Consider the following 24,021-nt stretch of genomic DNA (forward strand, 5'->3'; position numbering starts at 1 on the left):
TTCTGCTGGCCACAGAAACGTCTGTCTGTACCTCTGACTACAGAATCCCCTCACACAATTGATCGCTTGGAAGCCGACGTACCCCTCATTGCATTAGAACCAGTCTCAATACCAGAAACCTGGCTGTTTGTGCTACGTTCCCCTGAGAATCCATCACCCCCTATATTTTCCAAAACAGCGTACCTGTTTGAAATGGGTTTATCCACAAAAGACTCCAGCCCTAGGTGCCGACCTCTCTTACCCTTCCTGGAGTTAACCCATCTATGTGACTGTATCTGAGACTTCCCCCCCTTCCTATAACTGCCATTCACCATATGCTGTTGCTGTTGCAAATTCCTCATCGCTTCTATCTGTCTCTCCAGCTGATCCACTCGATCTGATAAGATTCGAATCCAACAGCGTTTATGGCAGATATAATCCACAGTAACCCCTAAACTCGCTTTAAACTCCCACATCTGATAAGAAGTACATATCACTGCAGAGGCCATTTTTGCTCCTTCACAATCTACAGACCCAGAAAATAACACCGTCTTATTTCGCTACAAACACTGCCCCAGGTTAAATTAATAGCAATGGTTTATATTTTAAGTTTAATCAAGAGACTTATCTCCAAAAACATATAATCAAGAAAGAATCCACTATACTCACTACTGCAGCCTTTCTCTTGGGACAGATTTAAAACAACAATCAACTTATCGGATTCTGTGCTGTGAACTTTGCCCAACAGTTCCTCCAAGATTAGTTGTGAATTTCACTGTTTGTTGAATTTTCCCAGATGCACTCCAATGTCCAGCGATACACGAATTCAAACAGCAAAGGCGGTAACTGTACAAGTTCTCTCTCTCTCTCCTGCACTGTCCTCACCATGTGCTTCCTTTGTCTGCTCTTCTCCCTTTTAAACTGCTGTTGTTTTGACTTTTGTTTTCCAAATTTCCAAAACAATGAAACAGCATATAAAAGAGTAATTGCTGCTCCTGGAATTCGAGGAAATCACCTCCAACACCTAAAATACCTCAAAAAAAAGCAGCTCTTACAGCCAGAAATTCTTCCCGTCCTCCATCTTGGATTACCCAGAATTTGTAGCAAGGCAGAGAAAACTAATTTGAATGCTAGAAGACTCAGCAATTTCCCAGTGCTCAATACAGCTCCAAAAAATAAAACTGTTAACTCTGTATTTGATCTTTTATAAACAGAATACAAGTTTCGGTTCTCAGGTGTTCAAAATTCCACTGGCCTTCTGCACAACATCGTTGAACTGTTGCACATTACGGACAGGTAGATGCAAAAGTTTGGACAGAAGTATGGGTTATGTGCTCAGAATTATTGTAAAGCAGCAATCAGTATGTATCTCAATCACAGCTGCTGAGTTCAGAACCCAGAATTTCTTTAGAAAGAGCCTGTACCATGGATGTAAGTTTGCTCGCTGAGCTACAAATTTTCTCAAAACTCACTAGCCTGTACTATCTCCAGCTTGTCATCCATGGAATCCAATAAAGAGTCCAAGCAAACACAGAGAATGATGGAGAAACTCAATAAGTCTGGCAGCATCTGTGGACAGAAAAACAGAGTTAACGTTTTGAGTCTGGTATGATGCTGCTTCAGACCAAAGGCTTTTCCTGTAAGAGAGCCCCAAACAAGCAATGGATCCTGAACAGGGAACTTGGAGCATAAGAACAAAACAAAAATTCTTTAGTTCCAAAACATAATTTTCCTCCTTCTCTCATGTCAAGTTCTTATTCAACTATCAACCATCATAGTTAATACCATAAGAGTTATTGATAACAATTTTAACAGAAGCACACAAAAACAACCAAAAATGTTTAAAGTATTCAAATCCGGATAACTACTAAAAACAAACAAGTATTTAGGTAGTCAGGAATTCCAAGTATCATATGTATAGCTACATTAACTGAACACAATGTTGCAATATTTTCTCACCTTTTTGCAAACCAAGTTAACACATTCTGAGATGTGTTACGTTACTGTGGGTTCCTAAAGCATCATCAGTTCTGTAAACCACAGCCCAAATGATCAATGAGTGCACTGCAGCCAGTGAAGAAAAACATTATTTGAAAACTTACACAATTTTCACAATGGTATTAACACAGAAATCAAAAAAGCCAAAGTTCCTTTTAACTGTAAAAACTCAAATATGATACTTCAAAAATATTTGTTTTTAGCAAATTGTGTGCTCTATGCAAAACATCAGTGCTGATGTCTAAAACATGTTTTTTTCTCTTTGATGACCTCACATTAGCATCCTTCCAATATAGAACTGATGTTTTAAAAAATCATGATTGCTGTAAGACCTCAGTGTAAAGGTGACAGTAACTTAATGTCAGATTCCTGTCAAATTGCAAAGCCTAATAGTCTGAGAACACGAGGGAAGTGCCCGTGCCCGTGGCTTGGGATATAAACAAAAAGGCTAAAAATGCTCAGCACATCAGGTAGCAGTACACTGTTTAAACTTGATACCTTACTGTGTAGTCCCAGTGTGGTGCCATGTTGAACTTAAAGTTCACCATTTTCTCACCCTTGGCCATCTGCAACTCCAATTCCTTCCCATCACTAAGTCTTCCTCCTACTCTTTATGTCTAACCACTTCGCCCTTGAACCAAGGCTTTAACTTCAAACTTGGCCTGTGCACTCACCCTGGCTATCTTGCCTAAAATCAGTTTCTCCCTGCACTTTCGTCTTCTCATCGAGCAGCTCTCTCAACCATCCTATTCCTGGATCAATTCGAATACAACACTAAAGATGATTTTCCAATACCACGCCTGGAAAACTTGCATTTGTTTTAAAGCATTAATATGCTTCATAATGCAACAGCCAGCTGACATTCATCTCCTAAACTTATATCTGAAGAACAGCTATCAGGTCAAAGTGCCTAAGTATGTCAGGAGGAGGTTGCATGTAGGAGGAAGAGGGCCAGTGGAGAATGGTGTCTACAGATAAAGGTAACTACTGCTTATTGAGTTTTAACATTTGAAAACATTCACATATGTATTGTAAAATAATTTGTAATTCATAACTTAAATAAAAAAGCATTCTTTCAATTCGCTAATTCATAGAAAATATTTAACAAAACAAAATCTTGCATACCATTGTGATGTAATGTGAACTTTCTTCCATTGTGCCTCAGAACGATAATCAATCGAGTCTGTTAAGTCCTATCGGCATAACAGAGTAATCAGAAATTAGTCACTTGTGCCATTTCACGGTTTTCGAAAAGAATCTAAGAAACATTTGAATAATTTTATTTACACCAAATGGATGCTCCACAAGCTGTTAAAAATACTGGACATACTCAGCAGGTCAGGCAGCATCTGTGGAGAGGACTACTACATGTTCTCTTTTTCTTTTCACAGATGTTGCCTAATCTGCTGGGTATTTTCAACATTTCACGTTTTTATTGATGAAAGGTAAAATTTCTTTAGAAAGAGCCTGTACCATGGATGCAAGTTTGCTCGCTGAGCTACAAATCTTCTCAAAACTCACTAGCCTGTACTATCTTAGATTAGTTTGCATTAGATGGCAATTGTGCAACGTCATTACACATTAGTTGGCAATCATCTTCATTCCTCACTATTTGCACATTGTTCTGGCGTCTTTACATCTGAAATAATTACATGAAGGAATAAATGGCCATATTCCTTGGTTTTTCACATTGCTTAATTCATTGCTAAATTGTGACGTAGTGGCCAGGGATATACATGCTAGGTGGATGAGCTATGGGAAATGCAGGCGTAGGGTGGGGAGGGTCAGCACAGAGTCAATGGGTAGAATTACCTCTTTATGAACTGTAGGCATTCTATGATTCTAATTATTAAGTAATACAATATTTTAAACTGGTGAAATTTGAATTCAAAGAGAAGCTGCTTTAATGGACCATGTAACCACTATCAATTGATGTAAAACAAGAATCTAGTTCACTAATATCCTTAGCCAATGATGCCAACATTCCATGATTGAATAAAAAGGATTCATTAAGCAATTAAAAGCTCATATTCCAAAATGAAGCATACAAATTGCCGCTGTCAGGTCATCTTTCTGCCTTCGAAATTAATTATATCAATATTGGATCAATTGGAAATTTGTATGAAGGAGGATACTTTATTTGTAGTTCTTAAAATGCTACCTCCTGGTGGAAAATCTAAAGTGAGGGAAGCTGTTTGTGAGGCAAAAGGAGGATAAGTCAGGAAGTGATGAGCATGTCTGACAAACTTAAATAGTGAAGGGGTATGCTACGTTAGACTGGTAAACATGCTGATGTTGCTCTGAATGAGGAGATACTGTAAACACTTCCCTCTGACAAACATGGATCCCAACTGTTGTATCTCCTCAACTATACTTGGACAGGAAGTCTGTGCTATTGATGTCATCAATGTGTGCCTGGAACCGGAGTTCAACACTCACTGCACCCACAGGCATATAAGTGGTGCCACTGGTGGTTATACTTCTAAGGAGCACTTGCTCCATACATGTAATTTCCACTCTAGTTGCCAGTGCTCGGTGCTCTAGCCTTCACTCCACTCACCAGCCCGCTTGGGGAACAGTGATGGAGCAGGGCAGCGAGCTGAAGGTAGGGAGCAAGGAGTTGGAAACTGGGATGGACAAGTGGGGCTGTGAATATTGCAACCCCAAAATTTAAACGGTATTGATTCAAAACAACTGAAAATACCTCCTTATATCAGTCATATTCTCTGATACATGAAGCTACCTACTTTGTCGCTGGCAGTGAAGTCAAAGGTACACAACTACATGGACAATTAGTGTGGTCTCTCTTCCCAACACTTCCTCACTCTGCAGCCTGTTTTATCCAACAGCTTCCAGCAACAGCTAGGGTCCCATGACCACAATGACTGAAAATCATTATAATCAGTGAAGATTTGGGCTCCACTGCTCAAACCCAATGACCTGAACCCATCTGTTAAACCCATGGCATCTTTGGTGTCTCCTCCATCTACCTGCTCAATCCCACAGCAGCACCAAGCACAAGCAACCTGCTAGTGGGGTGAATGATTGCTGCTAGGAATGGGCTGGTGCGAAGCTGAGTGACAGAGATGGAGGTCTGGCTCTGGCTGCAAAGGGCTTCCCCATTCTGCAGTTTGTGGTTTGCCTTCTGGACAGCCCAGAACTTGGGAATTGCCATGAAGCATAGAAGATCAAGGTCCAGCATGGCAACAAAATTGGAAAACATTTCCTACAGAAAAGTCAGAATGGGGTAGAAACGTCTCATCGCTTTTAGAGTTAATGAAATCCGTACTGAATGGCAGGCCATTAAATAGTGCAGACAAGAAATGAGATTAACACAAATATTTAGCAATGAACAGGTGAAAATTAGTTTGACAAATAAGGTTGCTGCAGGTTACCACCAGGAGATTTAGTGTTAAGTTTGAAACCCAAGACAGTCTTATTTTCCCCCTCACAATAAAGAAAGCAGTTATGACAAAAACATGAGATCCATCCACAAATATTATCGTAAACATTCATCCTGCACTGAGAGCTAACAAGATAAAAACTAAAATACTCACCTGAAATTTAACCTTACATTTATAAAATTCAGTAAAAGGTATTTGTGGGCAATTGCAAGGTTGCAGGTGTATCTCAAGGCTGCTTAGGGGATTTACATTTACAGGGCTGAATTTACAAATGAAAGTGTGCAAGGTCACATTAGTAAAACAATTTTGATCATTACTGAACACAACTCCTTAAACAAGTTATTGTACCTCACAGTTAGACTTAAGTCATGATAGATTACTTAATAAGGGGCTTTCAAACAAAAATGAGGTTTTAACTATTAATACAGTTATAGTGACTATCCAGAAAGTTTGTGGACACTTGGTCAAATGTAAAACTCAAGATATAAACTCACACTGTCATGGAATCTATTCCAGTATTGAAGTTATTACTTCCAAGAAATTCTTCTTGATTCCAAAAGCAGCCAAATGAAATATTTGGGATATCAATCCAGCATCAACTGTACATTCCACAATGCCACTGAAACACCCATCTTAACACAGTAGGCATTGCTTACCTCTCACTTAATTACAAATTCAAGCAACCGAAGTCCCATTTACATATGTCAAGCAAGCATCCCTGTGCAAAACCAAAGAATGCTACACTATCACAATTTCAGGTCAATGTGAAAGATGCTTTGGTCATAAAATATAGATACCAAACACCACAATGTCCTCCTGTCTGAGCCAGCATTTCCTGTTCAGTGATAACTATTCCAATACATAGTTACTATTTTTCACTCCATTATTGTTTGAGGGACATAAAAGACACAGAACAGCCTGCAGTGGAAATGTCAATACACCTTACCATATTTTCACCATCCAAAAAAGTTATTATATTAATGCAAGTGTTTTCTCCTCACTCCACAAAATGGACAGTGCTATATTCAGGATAAAGAGAAAGGAGTGAAACTGTTTGAGCATTAAAGCGAAGACACATAGTGAGGATGTGGATTGACGTTCCATGTGTTGGAGACCCTTTGTCAGAGCAGAGCACTGAATGAAGACAAACGCAGATTCACTCACTCTCTCTCAGAGATTAGTGTTTTCATTATGCCTTACTTGTATTTCATGTTTAATATGTCAAATCTGTGGATTTTTTTTCTATGTTTTTATTGTATATGGAACTTTGTGATCTTTTCATCCCTTATTCTGTTATGCCTGCATCATTTTACTGATAATCCATTTTAATGACAGTGATCTTTTGTCTAGTTATACAGTTTACATAAACATGTTAAGCCTTTCTCTTCAACAATTAATTACGTTGGCATGCCTCCTCCCTCCTCTTTTCCCCTCATTGACTAAAATGCCATTTTCTCTCAGCCTTCACTTGAAAGGCTGCACATCCAATTACCAGACCTTCCCCCTCCACTTAAGGAATGCTGATAAACCCATAAATCTCTGACATTTTCTAGTTTTTGTTCTTGCCTACCATTACAAATTACAAAACAAAGTAGTTAAGCCCAAATTATTAACATAAAATGTTTCAAAACAGATTCTATTAAAAGCTCATTATTTTGGAGTTAAAATTAGAGACGGCTAGTGTCATATTCTCAATATTGCTACCAAGTGCCATGAGTTAACATTCCAAAGTCAGGTTGGAAAGATTTTACTAATTTGTCATGATACTAGATATCAATTGCCTCAGAAAATCATTTTTTTCTCAACCATTAGAAAGTTTTCCATTTTTATTTCCCAATCTCAGGTTGTTAAGATGCTTTGCAACTAGCTTTGAACTACAGTTCTTTATAAATATCCCAGCGATGGAAGCATAGCAATACTTCAACAAAAAGTAAGAAGAGTAAGACACAAATATAAAAGTGACATGAATACAATAATCATCATTATGGTCCAGTTATGATGTACAAGTAATCCATTCACACATTTTAAAGAGGTATTATTATGATTTTATTTTAGAAGTATCAAGTTAATAATGGAGACAGCACTTTAGATGCACGGGGACCCTTTTTATACAGTGCTCAAATGGAATACCAAACATCATTAAACAGACCATAGAAATCTCATAGAAATCCCACCATTCAGGTTATCAGTATTACTCATCAGCCAGAGTTTACTGCACTTGTATTTCATTTAGTTGTGTTGTTTTTAATCAGAACATCTTTATTACCAATTCAACTAGCTCACAAAAGGATGGGACAATCTGTAGGGTAGATAAATATATTGCAACTGGTAACTTAAAAGCATCATGACCTGCTTAGGCAATAATTAATAACTGGTTGTTTCTTCTCCCTTGGCAAAAGCACAATGAACCTATTCCTGTCCTCATTTGACACTTACTCTGCAGTTGAGTTTAACAAATAATAACAGGCAGCCAATGTTTCTTCTAAGGTAAGCATAACGTAAGAGGGATCCTACAGACTGCTTAGAAGATAATGTGCATTGAGGTGAACAGGTTGTGCACAAAAATCAAAATTTTGAAGAAACGCTGGTGAAAGTTTTGATATTTGTCAGCCTTTATCCAAGGGTAAGTATGGACTTCATCAGTGCCGAGATTGGTTCTGGATGTAGGTTTGTTCGCTGAGCTGGAAGGATCATTTCGTCACCCTACTAGGTAACATCTTCAGTGGACCTCCGGGCGAAGCACTGCTGATAATTCCTGCTTTCTATATATATGTTTGGGTTTGTTTGGGTTGGTGATGTCATTTTCTGCGGTGATGTCGTTTCATTTCCTGTTCTTTTTCTTAAGGGGTGGTAGATGGGGGTCTAACTCAATGTGTTTGTTGATGGAGTTCCGGTTGGAATGCCATGCTTCTCGGAATTCTCGTGTGTGTCTCTGTTTGGCTTGTCTTAGGATGGATGTGTTGGCCCAGTCAAAGTGGTGTTCTTCCTTATTTGTATGTAAGGATACTAGTGAGAGAGGGTCATGTCGTTTTGTGGCTAGTTGATGTTCATGGATCCTGGTAGCTAGTTTTCTGTCCAGTGTAGAGTTTGTTACAGTTCTTGCAAGGTATTTTGTAAATGACATTAGTTTTTGCTTGTTGTCTGTATAGGGTCTTTCAAGTTCATTAGCTGCTGTTTTAGCGTATTGATGGGCTTGTGGGCTACCATGATGCCACAGGGTCTGAGTAGTCTGGCAGTCATTTCCAAGATGTCTTTGATGTAGGGGAATGGCTAGGGTTTCTGGATGTGTTTTGTCTGCTTGTTTGGATTTGTTGTTGAGAAATCAGCGGACTGTGTTCATTGGGTACACATTCTTTTTGAATACACCGCATAGGTGATTTTCCTCTGCTCTGCGTAGTTCCTCTGTGCTGCAGTGTGTGTTGCCTCGTTGAAATAATGTTCTGCTGCAGCTTCGTTTGTGGGTGTTGGGATGATTGCTTCTGTAGTTCGATATTTTGTACGTACATGTTGTTTGGGTCCGCTACATGAATGACACCTTTGTCATCACTAAATGAAGCAAATTAGAGGAAACTTCATGACCATCAATAATACCCTTACTGGCATAAAATTCACTAAAGAGGAGGAAAACAACAACAAACTGCCATTCCTAGATGTCATAGTAGAGCGACAGCCAATGGGGAACTTCAAACCAGCATCTACAGGAAAACACCATAGGAAATGATGTCACAATAGGAAATGATATCACCAACCCAAAGAAACCCAAACATATAAATAGAAAGCAGGAATTATCAGCAGTGCTTCTCCCAGAGGCCCGCTGAAGATGTTACATGTAGGGTGACAAAACGTCTGGAAATGAACCTTCCAGCGCATCGAGTAAACTTATATCCAGAGCCTCAACCTGAGCTACAAATCTTCTCAAAACTCGCTCAGAGATTGGTTATTGTGAACCATCCCAAGATCTTGCTGATTCGCATCACACTGGGGAATTACCCACTAAGATACCAGGAAAGCTTTATGATCAGAGACAGAGTTGGGGAAAAGGAAGGGTCGTGCCTTCTGCTCATTATTCCAGGTAAATTACCAAAAAAAAAGCCTTGAATTCATTTAAATTCATTCAGTGAGCTAGTAATTTGGTGATTGTTGTGTTGGCTTTCATTTTAATTCCTTTGTTTTTTTAACAAATGCCAAAATACAAAAGTCCATAGTTATATCTTTGCCAGCAATTTGAAATCCAGTGCAGACAGAAGAATGCAAAAACAACATCTTAGGGATTACTAATTACAAGAAACTGAACTGGATTACCAATATAAATACTGTGGTTACAGGAGCAGGTGAGAGGCTAGGAATCCTGTAGCAAATAACTCACTCCTGACTTTCCAGTGAAAGCGCAACCCTCCACAGCCACCCTTTTGGGGCAACATGGTGGCTCAGTGGTTAGCACTGCTACCTCACAGCGCAAGAAGCCCGGGTTCGATTCCTGCCTTGGGCAACTATCTGTATGGTGTTTGCACATACTCCCTGTGTCTGGGTGGGTTTCTTCCGGATGCTCCGGTTTCTTCCCACAGTCCAAAGATTAGTAGGTCAGGTGAATTGGCCATGCTGTATTGTCCATACTGTCCAGGGATGAGTAGGTTAGGTGCATCATTCAGGGGAAATATAGAGTAATAGAATAGGGGAATGGGTGGGATACCCTTCGGAGGGTCAATGTGGACTTGCTGGGCCAAATGGCCTGTTTCCACACTGTAGGGATTCGACCCAAGAAAGTGATAGCAGAAGTAGGCCATTCAGCCCCTCAAGACATCCATGCCATCCTATGAGATCATGGCTGATCTGCTACAGGTCTCAACTCTGCTTTTGTATCAACTGTTCATTACCTTCAACACCTTCATATTTCAAAAAGCCATCCACATTTTTAAATACTTCCACAGACCCAGCCTTCACAGAAGAATTTGAGACCCTCTGGGAGAAGAAATTCACATCTCAGCTTTAAATAAATGCCCCATATTCTGCAACTATGTCTGCTAATTAGATTAGATTAGATTAGATTACTTACAGTGTGGAAACAGGCCCTTCGGCCCAACAAGTCCACACCGCCCCGCCGAAGCGCGACCCACCCATACCCTTACATTTACCCCTTACCTAACACTACGGGCAATTTAGCATGGCCAATTCACCTAACCTGCACATCTTTTGTGACTGTGGGAGGAAACCGGAGCTCCCGGAGGAAACCCACGCAGACACGGGGAGAACGTGCAAACTCCACACAGTCAGTCGCCTGAGGCGGGAATTGAACCCGGGTCTCTGACGCTGTGAGGCAGCAGTGCTAACCACTGTGCCACCGTGCCGCCCATGATTCAAGGTTCCCCACGAGTGGGAACATCTTCTAAACAGCCATTCTGTCAAAAACCCTCAGAATCCTGCGTGTTTCAATATGATCAGCCCTCATTCTTCTAAACTCTAATGAATAAAGAGTTCCTGTTTAGCCATTCTTTAGTCAAGTCCTTCATCGTAGGAATAAGCTTTGTGAATATCTTTTGAACTGTCTACAATACCAATACAGTCAGTTCTTCTATAACTGTTCTTGTGATGGGTGTGTTTTTATGCAACCCCGTTATAGAAAAAAATGTGCTTTAGAAACAATGCTTAAAGTGTTGGTGCCATAATCACATTACAGCCAACACACATTTTAAAAAAGTTTGCACTGTTGAAACAGTGCCCCACAATTTGTCAATCGCATTACAGTAAATTTGCGTTGATGAAACCCAAGTTATAACAGAATGACCTGGTCTATTCTAAAATCAGATGCCCCCTCACCAACACCCTGTGCAGCTGTAACAAGGCTTCATTATTTTTAAACTCCAATTCCCTCACAATAAAAAGCTAAAATTGCACTTTAATTACTTGATACACCTGTACGCTAACATTTTGTGTTTCATGCGCAAGAACACCTAGATCCCAATGTGCTGCACCTTTTTGGAGTCTCTCTCCATTGAAATAATAGTCTGCCTTTAGATTCTTCCTACCAAAGTTCATGACCTCGCAATTTCCTACATTAAACTCTATCATGTTTTTGCCAACTCACTCAACCTATCTATATCCACTGTAGAAATCTTATATGTCTTCATCACAACATGCCTTACCACCTAATTTGCTATTACCAGAATAAGAGGATACATTACACATACTGTCATGCTCCAAGTCATTAACGTAGGTGATAAAAAGGACAGACTCTTGTGGCACTCCAGTAGTTCCGTCTTTTCAATCTGAAAAAGACTCATAATCCTGACTCGGTGTGTTAACCAATTCCCAATCCATATTAATACATTATCCCTGTCTTGTGAAATAACCTTTTGTAAGATACCTTTTCAAATGCGTACTGGAATTCCAAATACATTACATCCATCAGTTCTCCTCTGCTTGTTATATCCACAAAGAACTCTACCAAATTTATCGAACATGACTTTCCCTTCACTAAACTATACTGACTCAGTTGAATTGCGCTGTTTTGTTAAATGTCCTGCTAACTTTTCCATAACAATGGGCTTCAGCATTTTGCCAGCGACAGAAGTTAGGCTAACTGGCCTAGTTTCCTGATTTCTGACTCCCTCCCTTCTTGAACAGGGCTGTTACACTATTGCACTTCCGATTCTCTGGAATCCTCAAAGAGTTCTGGAATTTTTCAACCAATGTCTCCACTAGCAGTCATATACTTTGTCCTTCGTGATTAAGTACTCCCCACTTGCCTGAATGAGTGTTCCAAAAATACTCAAGAAGCTTGACACCTTCCAGGACAAAGCAGCCCATTTGATTGATCATCCACAAAAATTCATTTCCTCCTCCACCAATATACAGTAGCAGCAGTATGTACCAACTACAGGATGAACTGCAGGAAGCAGAAGGTATAATAATCAGTACTTTCTTTTCCAACACTAATACAAGGAACGAAACTGAATGAACCACTTCTTTTGCAATTTATGTTCTGGTTACTTGATAACAGGAAGACTGTTTTTTTGCTTATTTTTGATAAGCACATCACTTAACTACAAAATCTCCATAACTCGAAATAAAACCGCTACATTTGTCACTATGTGCTTTAAAATCATAGCAATATTATCGCATGTATTCACTTTCCATTTACACAACATTTTCAGATCAATTCTTAACTGCAAAAGAACCAGCTCTTCCTCAATTTATTCAAACATAAATTGAATTGGGCGGCATGGTGGCTCAGTGGTTAGCACTTCTACCTCACAGCGCCAGGGACCTGGGTTTGATTCCAGCCTCAGGCAATTGTCTGTGTGGAGATTGCACATTGTCCCCGTGTCTGCGTGGGTTTCCTCGGGTGCTCCGGTTTCCTCCCACAATCCAAAGATGTACAGGTCAGATGATTTGGCCATGCTAAATTGCCCACAGTGTTAGGTGCATTAATCAGGGGTGAGTGTAGGGTTAGGGAAGTGGGTCTGGGTGGGTTACTCTTCGGAGGGCTGGTGTAGACTTATTGGGCCAAAGGGCCTGTTCCCATACTATAGGGAATCTAATCTAATCATAAGCTTTGCAGTTCTTAGTTTACTTAATTCATATTTAGTAAGCAAACATAACGTCCAAAATTGAGATAAGAGAAAAAGGTATTTTAGATGAAGAGGTCATGTCTTCCACATGGGCAATTACAAAGGTTCCAAATAATTTTTCGACGTGGAACTATCACTGAGCAAACAGCATTTATGGCAGTCAGCACAAGTGATAAGATCACCCTAACAAAAAGAACCATACAAACTTCAGCATTGCAGACCACCTCTCTTGGGAAAACACGGCAACCACAGGCCCATATGCAAGAAAGAAATTTGGTTCAGCAAAATAAACAGCATCTACACCAAACGTGCAAAATCCAATACGTCAAGAGGAAGTCGGATGGTGGTGCAGTTGGATAACTTTCCCCCCCAAGCACCAACAGCAACATGAACAGCCAATTCTCTGGATATCTATGACAATTTACTCATGAGGGGACCAACTCATATACAGCTTAGACATAGTCAAACAGGAGGAGTCTGCCACAAGTCAGCATCTTGACACTACATATTTCCATAAGTCCTGCACCATTATGCCCGGAGAACCACAATGTTACAGTCCTGTTAATAAGTACTAATGTGATTACAGGCATTGAAAATACAAGCACAGTACAAAAGCAATGATGTACATTCGTGAACCTCACTGTTTTGGTCTCAGCTGGAGACAGATTGGCAAAACTAGGGTCCATTCTACTTGGAGAAGGGAAGTTGTGGGTTGTGGTTAAATGTAGGGGTGTTCTAAATCACAAGGATTTGCACAGAGTAGACAGGGAGAAACTGTTCACATTGGTGGCAGGGTTGAGGATCATATGACACTGACATAAGGTTACTGGCACATAAACTACAGGTGAGCTCTAAATACCAGAGGTGAGCTGAGGAAAGGTCTTTCCACAGTGAGTGGCCAGATCCACAAAGCACTGCCTGAGAGCGTGGTGGTAACAGTGGCTTTCAAAAGGGAATTATATAATTGTACAGAAGAAGAGCTTTGCAGACTATGGAGAAAAGGCAGTGATGTTGGGCTAGCTGAGTTGCTCTTACAGAAACCTGGTATGATCATAATGGGCTGACTGGTCTGCTTCTGTGCTGTAACAGTTTGATGATTCTACATGAGGGAGAAGGGCATGAGAAGTGGGGAAAGTCAGTACTTTAGTCATGGGGGGGAATTTTACAAAACTATAAACCAAAAATATATGATAGACATTTCTTAACTGGCTATTTACCAAAACAAAAATCAACAAATGGCCTCTTCAACACTCTTGTTGGCTCTGGTGTTGAAATGTCGCTTAGTCATCTTTCTTCTCCTGGGGCATTTAATGCTTTTTGTCTGGTAGTCAAGCCTCTGTATTTCATGAAACATAGCAGGCAATGGTATCCTGCTGAAGAAACAACCCACTTAATTTAGTTTATACAATTAAAAATGTTGTTTCCCACTTTGTAACTTTCATTTCATTCCAGCGGTTCATGTTAAGGTCCAGTCTCACTACAACTTCTCCCACATGGCAATGTTGCTCCAGGCGCTCTGGTTTCCTCCCACAGTCCAAAGATATGCAAGTTAGATAGATTGGCCATGCTAAATTGCCCCGTAGTGTTCAGAGATGTGCAGGTTAGGTGGGTTAACTATGGGAAAAACAGGGTTACAGGGATAGGAGGTGTGCTGGGTGGATACTCTTCAGGGGGGGCAGCGCAGGCTCAATGGGCCGAATGGCCTGCTTCTGCACTGTAGGGATTCTATGCTTCTAGTTTATGCAGAGATACAATGGGCAACAGCAGTTTATTCAACAAGCCATCAGAAAGCTTTGCACGACCAGGAAGGAGAGATCACATTGAGAGTGAGACACAGCCCATGTGAGGATATAGTCCAGAGATTTTGGATCAGATGGGAATTCAGTGCAGAGCTGAAGATGTGCGTTTTGCTTGTTTTTTCTGGTTCATTGTTTGTAGATTTATTTTTGAAACGGGATTAATTGGAGCCCAGGATCAAGGACCCAGCACAAAACAAAGTGACATCATCTGAAAGCCGTAAGGACAGTGTTCGGTAACAGCTGCTACTTTGACTATCTATTTAGAGGTTACTTTCAGATTGAAGGTAATTAAGGAAAAACTTACAGGTTACAAACTGAACGACCAGGAGGTTTCTTTTTTTTAAAAAAAATTAAGAACCAAGTAAATACAATGGAGATGCAAATAAAATAGAGATGCAGGGTCAGGTGATGTGCTGTACCTGTATGGTGTGGGAGCTGGTGGACCCCATTGTGGTTCATAGTGACAACATTGGTAGCAAGTGCGGGCTGCTTGAGGAACTCCAGTTCAGAGTTGTTGACCTGGAGTCTGAGAGTTAAACACTGCAACATATTAGGGAGAGGGAAGAGTTACCGAGACACTATGTTTCAAAACATAGTCACACTCCTTAGATTAGCTATCATGAATTATGTCAGGGCCAGGGGTAGGTGGATATGACTACAAGGGAGGCAGGTAGAGGTATACAGGGTGTAGTGTTGAAGGAGCCTCAGCCCTTGAGCTTGTCTAAACGGTTTGAGACTTTTGCTCCCTTCGTGGATGACAGCAGCAGCTTTAGGGAGACTGAGCAAACTGACCAAGCACCATGGTACAGGGAGCCTTTCAATTGGGTGGGGGTAGAAATGCAGTCGTAGTCAGGGATAGTACAGTAAGAGAAATAGACAGTGTTCTCTCTGGCCAGGATTGAGCGCCCTAAAAGCTGTGTTGCCGGCCTGGTGACCGGGTTCAGGATATCTCATCTGGGCTGCAGAGGAATTTGGGCTGGGAGGGAAAAGTTCCAGATTTCGTGGTCCACGCAAGTACCAACAATATCAGTAGAAAGAGGAAAGAGATTCTGCTGACGGAATATGATCTGTACTAAATTAGAAAGCAGAACCAAAAAGGTAATAATTCCTCTCTGTATTCTTTAGTATGAATGGAATTTTCAAAGTATCTTCCACTTTAAAGAGTGATGCAAAATATCTGTTTAACTCCTCCCACAATTTCCTAATTCCCCACAACACTCTCTCCAGATTCATTTTCTAAGGTGTTCATTTTGACCTCTCTCTTCGACTTGAAAAAGAACCCCTTATCCCCATTTGCTATTTCCTGCCCATGAGCCAATTCACTATCATGCTGACAGACTACCTCCAATACTGTGGGCTCTTATCTTACAACGTAACTTTTTGTGAGATATCTTGTTGAACACCTCTAGAAGTCCTAATATAGTGCATCTACCAGTTCCCCTCTATCTACTCTGATTGAGACTTCCTTAAAAAACAACTCTAATAAATTAGCAAACATAATTTCCCTTTCATGAAGCCACACTGCTTGATTAGATTATGGTTTCCAAATATAAAAGAAGGGGGAAGTCTACCTACAACTGTACAAGGTGCTAGTGAGATCATATCTGGAATACTGATGGATTTAGTCGTCTTATTTAAAGGGAGATTTCATTTCATTGGAGGCAGCTCAGAGAACATTCACTAAGATAACCCTTGGTATGGAGGGACTGTCTTATGAGCAAAGGCTAAACAGGTCGGTGCTCTACTCACTGGAGTTCAGAAGAATGATCTCATTGAAACGTATTGGTTTCCAAAGGAGCCTGACAGGGTAAATGCTGAGAGGAAGTTTCACCTCATGGAAGAGTCTATGACCAGACAGAATAGTCTCAGAATAAAGAGGTACCAATTTACGACTGAGAGGAGGTGGATTTTCTTCTCTTAGGGGCTGGAAGTTCTTGGAACTCCATGCCACAGACAGCTGTGTGGGCAGAGTCCTTGTGTATATTTAAGGCCGAGTAAGATAGATTCTTGATCACTAAAGGAAATCAAGTGTTACGAGGAAAGGGCCGGAGTCAATCTGCCACAATCCTACTAAATCACACAGCAGGCTCCCAGGGCTGAATGGCCTACTCCTGTTTCTTATGGTCTTATTACAATCTAACAACTTACTGTCAGAATTACAGCTCAGTACAATTCTCTCAGCCAATGCCCACACTCTTCCCATTTGCATTAAAAGACAACATCAAAACTGCAAACTCCATTGATTTGCTCAAAAGGTTAACTCTGCAACCCAATAATTACTTACCCAAGCTCAGCAGACTTTAATCAGACAAAAGACTGAAAAAGGAACTTTGTCAGTTTGTACAAAATCACAAGTAATTTATCCACCAAGCTACTAAAGAAACAGACAGTCATCAACAACATCTGCTACCAACAACAAGGTAGCTACATCCAATCAGTTTTATTATTTATATTTAAAGGTAAATGTATAGCATGATTCCATATTTGTATATCCAAGTTAAAAGGTTGTAGGTCCAAGACATCCTCTAGACTTGAGAGCATAATTCAAGGATGGCATTCGAGCTTAGTATTGAACAAGTATTATCCTGATGAAGATCACATGTTGCCTAAATTCTAACAATAATTTAGAATTATCCTTTGAAACTGCTTAATTTGCTGTAAAGCACTTTTAGACATCCAATCATCACAAAAGGTGTTATTTAGATTAGATTAGTTTTTTTTAGATTAGATTACTTACCCCTTCACCTAACACTACGGGCAATTTAGCATGGCCAATTCACCTAACCTGCACATTTTTGGACTGTGGGAGGAAACCGGAGCAACTGGAGGAAACCCACACAGACACGGGGAGAATGTGCAAACTCCACACAGACAGTTGCCTGAGGCGGGAATTGAACCCAGGTCTCTGGCACTGTGAGGCAGCAGTGCTAACCACTGTGCCACCCTGCCACCTACAAGTCTTCTTCTAACTTCTTTTTGAAGTAAACAATAATTACAAGTGGCTGCATACCTTTTGTGTTCAAAGTAAAGTATGGCAATGCCACCAAATGGATCCAGGCAACTCATGTCAATATCAAGAGCTCACAGAGCAAGTAAAGAAGAAACAATCACACGCTGAGCAATGTTCCCTTCTCTATGCCCCAAGAATGCCCCTGCTATACTATGGTAATTACAGCAACTCCTCAAACCTGTTCAATTAAAGCAATTAAAGTAATATGATAATTCAATTCAGAGGACAAAAAGTCCTCCTTTGACATTTTATTTACATTGCTGAATTTGAATTTGGATAATTAATTTAGTTACCGTTCTAGTAGTAACAGTTTCCAGTATCTATTGTTTTTTTTCCACAGAATCATATTATTATGGTGTTTAATGTGTCCATTTAGCCCATTGTGCCTGTCGTAGCTCCATTACAGTGTGTCAATCTCCGGTTTTTCCCCATATCGCTCCAAAACCATTACAATCCAAAATGCCATTCAATCTCCTTTTGAATGCCTCAGTTGAAGCTTACTCTACCACATTACCAGGCAGTATGTTCCATATCCTAACAACTCGCTGTGTGAGAACTCTTTTTTTCTCACATCACACTTGTTTTATTTGCACATCATTTTAATTGTATTCCCTCCACTTCTTGTTTCTTCTACAAGTGGAAATAACTTCTCTGTGTCTACTCTGTTCAGCTCACTCAAGAGTTTGAAAATCTCAATCAGATCTCCTCTCGGCCACCTTCTCACCAGAGAGCACAGTCCCAACCTCTTCAATCTGCCAACAGTTCTGATGAAGAATCATTAGATTTGAAATGTTAACTCTGCCCGCTTCCAAGATCTGCTGAGTTTCACCAGCAATTTCTGTCTTTGTTTTTTTAATCTGTCCTCATATCAGTACCTTCTCACTCTGAAGGTATTCTTACAAATCACCTTTGCACTCTTTCCAATGCCTTCACATCTTTTCAATTCTGTGACACGCACAATGAAGTCTAACAATAATTGTTCAAAATAATTTCCTTCTTTTGCACTCTCTGCCCTTATTAGGAAAGGAGAATTTACATGCTTTATTTTCTGCTCTTTCCATCTGCACAGCCTATTTCAATCATAGGTGCACACATATAGCTACGTCCTGCTGCTCCTGCACTACCTTTAGAATTGTATCCCCTGTTTTGTCACCTGCAAGCTTGGAAATTGTCCCGTGCACACCAAATCCAGATCATTTATATATATCAGGAAAGGTAAAGGTCCTAATGCTTCACTACAAACCTTCCTCCATCCCGAAAAAAAATCCATTGACTATTACTCTCCATTTTCTATCTCTCAGCCAATCTGTATCCATATCCCATCTTTACCATGATCTATAACCTTCCTCACAAATCTATTGTGAGGGACTGTATCAAATGCCTTCTGGCAATCCGTGTGTGTACCACGTCAAAAGCTTTATCCTTGTTAACCCTTTCCTTTAACTCTTCAAAAAATTCCAGCAAGTTAGTTAAACATGATATCCCCTTTAGAAATCCATGCTGTCTCTTTGTAATCAACCCACCTTTTTCCATGTGACTGATTCTATGACAAATAACTGTCCAAACATTTCCCCAGTACAAAGTTAACCAAACAGGTCTATCATTGCTGGAATTATCCTTACAATCTATTTTGAACAAGGCCATAATGTTGGCAATTCTCCTGTCTTCTGGCACAACCCTAGAATCCAGGGAAGACTGAAATACTATGGCCAGTTTTCTATCCTTCTGTTTTTAATTTCTAGTCTCACTTCCTTCAAAATCTTGGATGCAAGTCATTCATTCAGCTTCATCGACTTTAAGGGCCAAGAACTATCCAAGACTTCCTCCTTATTAATTTTTATCCCTTCTAGTGACAGTTTCTTCCTCTATCACCATGGCATGGGCAGCTCTCTCCACTTTTGTAAAGGCAGATGCAAAATATTCATTCAACACCTCAGTTATGCCCCTGCCTCCATCTATCAACCCCCTTTTTAGTCTCTGATGGACACCATTCCTCTCCCAATCACTCTCTAATACTTTATATGCTTAAATGCACATTTAAATGCATGATCTATCAGTAGACTTTTGTGGCATTGTACGATTTATGACAAATTAGGAGCAGTTTTGGGCAGTCGGCACTAGATTCAACTGGCCCAAACTTACCTTCTAGTGGCCCACAGTAAATGAAAATTATAATCTCAGTTGAAAGGCCAGTATTTAAACTAGACATTTTTCCAAAGGCAATTACTTTTAAAACTAAACTAAGACATTACAACATGTATTACTTAACTGTAAATATAGACAGTATAACTAAGAGGTTAGCAGATAGCATACTAACTGTACAAAGAAACAAGAACTGTGTATGCAGTACTGTATTTGGACTTATGCAGTTGCGCAGTTGTCAATTTCAGCAGTGCAGATATTTTATTTATACATTAACTTGGAATTAGATAAGATGTTAAATCTAGGCCCCACATGGCCAGTCAGGTAGCTGTAAAATGATCCATGGCACAATTCAGTAAGAGCAGGAATGTTATTCTGGCTGATAAGCTAACATTTACACCTCAGATAATATCAAAAACAAAACTGCCTTATAAATTATCTCATTACTCCTTGTGGACTGTACTAAAGCACAATCTACTTTTAGCTTTTCCCTACATTAAGGCAGTGACTGTTTCTTAAACCTGTCTTACCCAGGTTGTAAGACTCTATATTAATGCAAAGTATTTAGAGTAAGAATGAGGTTTATTGTCACATGTATGCAATTAAAGTGAGTCTACTTATTTCAATTGTGTGTGAGAACTCAACATTGACCATGCAAATAATTTAATGACAATGAAAATGAATCAAGACTTCTGAAAAATTACACATTCAGGACATTGTCTAGCATTGATTGGCTATGCTAAACTGCCCCGTAGTGTTCAGGGTTGTGCAGGCTAGCTGGATTAGCTATGCTCAATGCAGGGTTATGCAGACAGGGTAGAGAAATGCTCTTTGGAGAACTGGTGCAGATTCAATAGGCTGAATGGTCTCTTTCTACACTTTAGGGATTCTATGATTCTATTACCACTTTTCATAAATATTCACTTATGTAAATAGTCTCTTCGACAGTAATTTGTTACTTCAGTAACAAAGAACAGATAATGTGGAAAATGCTACAAAGCCATTGTCTAATGTTACATTTACATAACCAAAGGCAATGAATGTTACTACATAGGACATTCCTGACCTTCCAATTCTGTGCTGAGCCCTTTTCATACTATTGCCTCTCCTGTGGTTTGGGTATAACCCTTTCAATCGCAATTAGGTGAAAATTCAATCAATCATACAGCACAGAAAGAGGACTTTCAGTCTGTATGCCTACTACACCAGCTCTTTGACAGATCTATTCAATAAATTCTACACATCTGCTCTTGCCCCTTAGACTTTCAGATTTTGCCAACACATAATTACGTCCATTTAAATTACTATTGGAACTTCTTTCATCATTAATTTAGACAGTGCTTTCTAGATTCTCAAATAAAATTCACTGAGCAAAAAAACCTTTTTTTTTCTTCTTTTGCAAATATTATCAAACCTGTCTCTTCTGGAATATTGACTGGGTATCTTCTGGGTAGCTACAAAACCAGTAAAAGGTTTACCACTATCTATTCCATCAAAACTCAATGATTTTGAATACAGTACCTAACAAAACTCCTCCAGTGTACAATCCCAACTTCTCCAATCTTTCAACATTACCGAAGCTACTTAACCTTGGGTACAATTGTAATAGATCACCTCTGAATCTTGTTCAAGGCCTTCACATCTCAGCCCCAATAAAGAAAAGAACACAATACTCGAGAGAAGCCCAAACAGTAACTTCTACAAGTACAATCATTACTTGCTCACTTTTACACTCCATGTCTCTATTAATAAATACAAGTATCCCTTAAATCTTACACAATCCTATAAGCTTTTTAAATGGTCTCATCAAAACCCTACCACCCAAAAAATGCAATTGCAAACCTTGATATTTCTGTTCTTGTATCTTGTGAAAATTGTGCCATTTAGTTGATATTGCATTGCCTGATTCATCATGCATCACTTCACACTCCTCCACAGTAAATTTTAATTGCCTTGTATACGCAATGACACTATCTCTTTAATCCCATGGGATTCAATGTTGCAATTGAGTCTAATAATTTTAACAAGATGATCAGAAAGTTGCTGTTAAAATGAGAACACATTTCTGCTACCTATAGTGTGTTGTATTATTTGAAGAAAACGAAGGACCCCATCTATTTATTCTATGGTCTCCGTGAAAACAAAGATAAGATGGCACTCTCCTAAACAACATTTCACTCTCAACTAAAAGAAACCTACCCATCTATCTGACATATGTGGACAAATTAGCTGTCAGTTGTGCTTTGCAGAGCATTTTGCAGACACATCCGTTTAGGCATTCTGTCGACAACGGAGGTGAGACCAAAACTATGTGGGATGTTTTCAAGTTACGTGTACTGAAACCCCTAAAGTTAACTGTTACGTGTAAATCTTTTATTTTAACAGTTCAACAGGAAGCTAAGGTCGAAGTGAGAACGTTCGTAGCACTGTGCTCCGTTTAATGCGTTTAAATATGTTTTTAAAAAAGCACAGTATGCTCCTCGCTGCCGGGTTGAGTGATCAGCTAATGTTGTGCCTCGTTGCCAGTGGGATCGACGAAGGAAAACTGGGTCCTCCAGCATTCGCTGTTGCTCAGGTTGACGGGGGATCGCGAGCTCGAGCTCTGGGCCATTACAATGCTTATTGTGACATCATAAACAAATGTAGCTGGCTCCTGGAAGACCAATCGCTGCTCTGGAATGTGCAGTAACATTGTGAAGCGCGGGGAGGCCCATTCACAAAACTCCATTCATTTCCCAGGTCCCAAACAATCCAGTCAGAGACCAGCACTGCCCCTTCCAGACATAAATAGAGAAGAGGAAAGCCTCCCAGGTCCCTTTGTGGGAGCTCGGGCCTGTACTACACAAGCAGCGCAGTTGCTTCGCACTCTACCCCGTCGGTTTATTTCCAAGCGCTGTACAAAATCCTCAAAATTCAACTCGGTTGAAAGAATTTAGTCACCGCTCCTCTCCACATACCTTTCCCGGCTGCACTGTTTCCTCCGCTTAACTTTTTTTTCTTCTCCAATTCTCTCTCACACCCTCGTTCTGTTTTCAGATTCTTTCATGATGGCCGCTACCCACAAAGCCCTGAGATGGCAGCTGCGCATGCGTTGCTCTGCTTCCATGTCCCTTCTGAGTAGAGGCTTTTCCTGGGCGCTGTGAGCTCTGGGAAACACTTCCTCCATTACAACATTCTAACAGTGAGATGCAACAGCCTTTTTAGAGAGTATCTTTTGTATACGTTCTGCAATTTGAATGAAATATGTAAGATTTTATAGCGCTGGTCAATATCACAAGGGTTAAAAACAGAAAGTGCAGGAGGAAGTCGACAGGACTGCCAACATTGTGTCGGGAGTTATGTTTGAACTCCAGGTATGACTTCTTCAGAACCAATTCTGCAGCACCTGAAGAGAAAAGCCAAAAACAAGGTGTCTTGTTAAAGCACCAAATAAGACAAAGAATTTGGTTGGCACTGTTGCCTCTCAGCACCAGGGATGAGATTCAGGGTGAGCTTGCCAATTGGATACAGAATTGGCTTAACAGCAGGAGATAGAAAGTGATGGTAGCGGGTTGTTTCTCTGACTGGAGGCCTGCTATCAGTGTGTTCAAAAGGGATGGGTACAGGGTCCACCTTTATTTGTCATTTATATAAATGACTTAGATAAGAATATACAAGACATGCTTAATAAATTTGCAGATGCCACCAAAATTGGTGGTATAGTGGCAGATAGAGTTTAATTTGAAGAATGTGAGTTTTTGCATTTTGGTAAAACAAATAAGGGCAGGTCTTATACAATTAAAAATAGGGCCTTGGGTAGTGTTGTAGAACAGACACCTAGGGGTTCAGGTTCAAAATTCTTTGACGTTTGAGATACATGTAGAAAGGGTGGTTAAGAAGGCATTTAGCTTGGTTGCTTTCATTGCTCAGACCTTTGATTATAGGAATTGGGATACAATGTTGAGGTACAGAACATTGGCAAGGACTCTTCTGGAGTACTGTGTGCAGTTCTGGTTGCCCCTGTCATAGGAAAGATACTATGAAGCTGGAGAAGGTTCTTAAAAGGGCGGCACGGTGGCACAGTGGTTAGCACTGCTGCCTCACAGCGCCTGAGACCCGGGTTCAATTCCCGCCTCAGGCGA

At 40.1% G+C, this 24,021-nt stretch overlaps 1 protein-coding gene across 2 annotated transcripts in view; it reads right to left on the bottom strand.

Annotated features, from left to right (window-relative positions):
- znf148 (zinc finger protein 148) overlaps positions 1–22,992 on the bottom strand; it is a 65,721-nt gene extending 42,729 nt beyond the window's left edge. The window contains exons 1-3 of one of the 2 annotated variants that reach the window (XM_043693961.1): positions 22,858–22,992; positions 3,103–3,170; positions 1,939–2,043 (exon numbers count right to left, since the gene is read on the bottom strand). The gene's annotated coding sequence lies outside the window, so the exon portion shown is untranslated. The remainder of the gene's footprint in view (positions 1–1,938; positions 2,044–3,102; positions 3,171–22,857) is intronic. The other variant, XM_043693962.1, reaches the window with a different exon arrangement.
- Positions 22,993–24,021: the final 1,029 nt, after the last annotated feature.

Source organism: Chiloscyllium plagiosum, chromosome 7 (genome assembly GCF_004010195.1).
Source record: "Chiloscyllium plagiosum isolate BGI_BamShark_2017 chromosome 7, ASM401019v2, whole genome shotgun sequence".
In the NCBI taxonomy this organism is placed as follows: Eukaryota; Metazoa; Chordata; class Chondrichthyes; order Orectolobiformes; family Hemiscylliidae; genus Chiloscyllium; species Chiloscyllium plagiosum.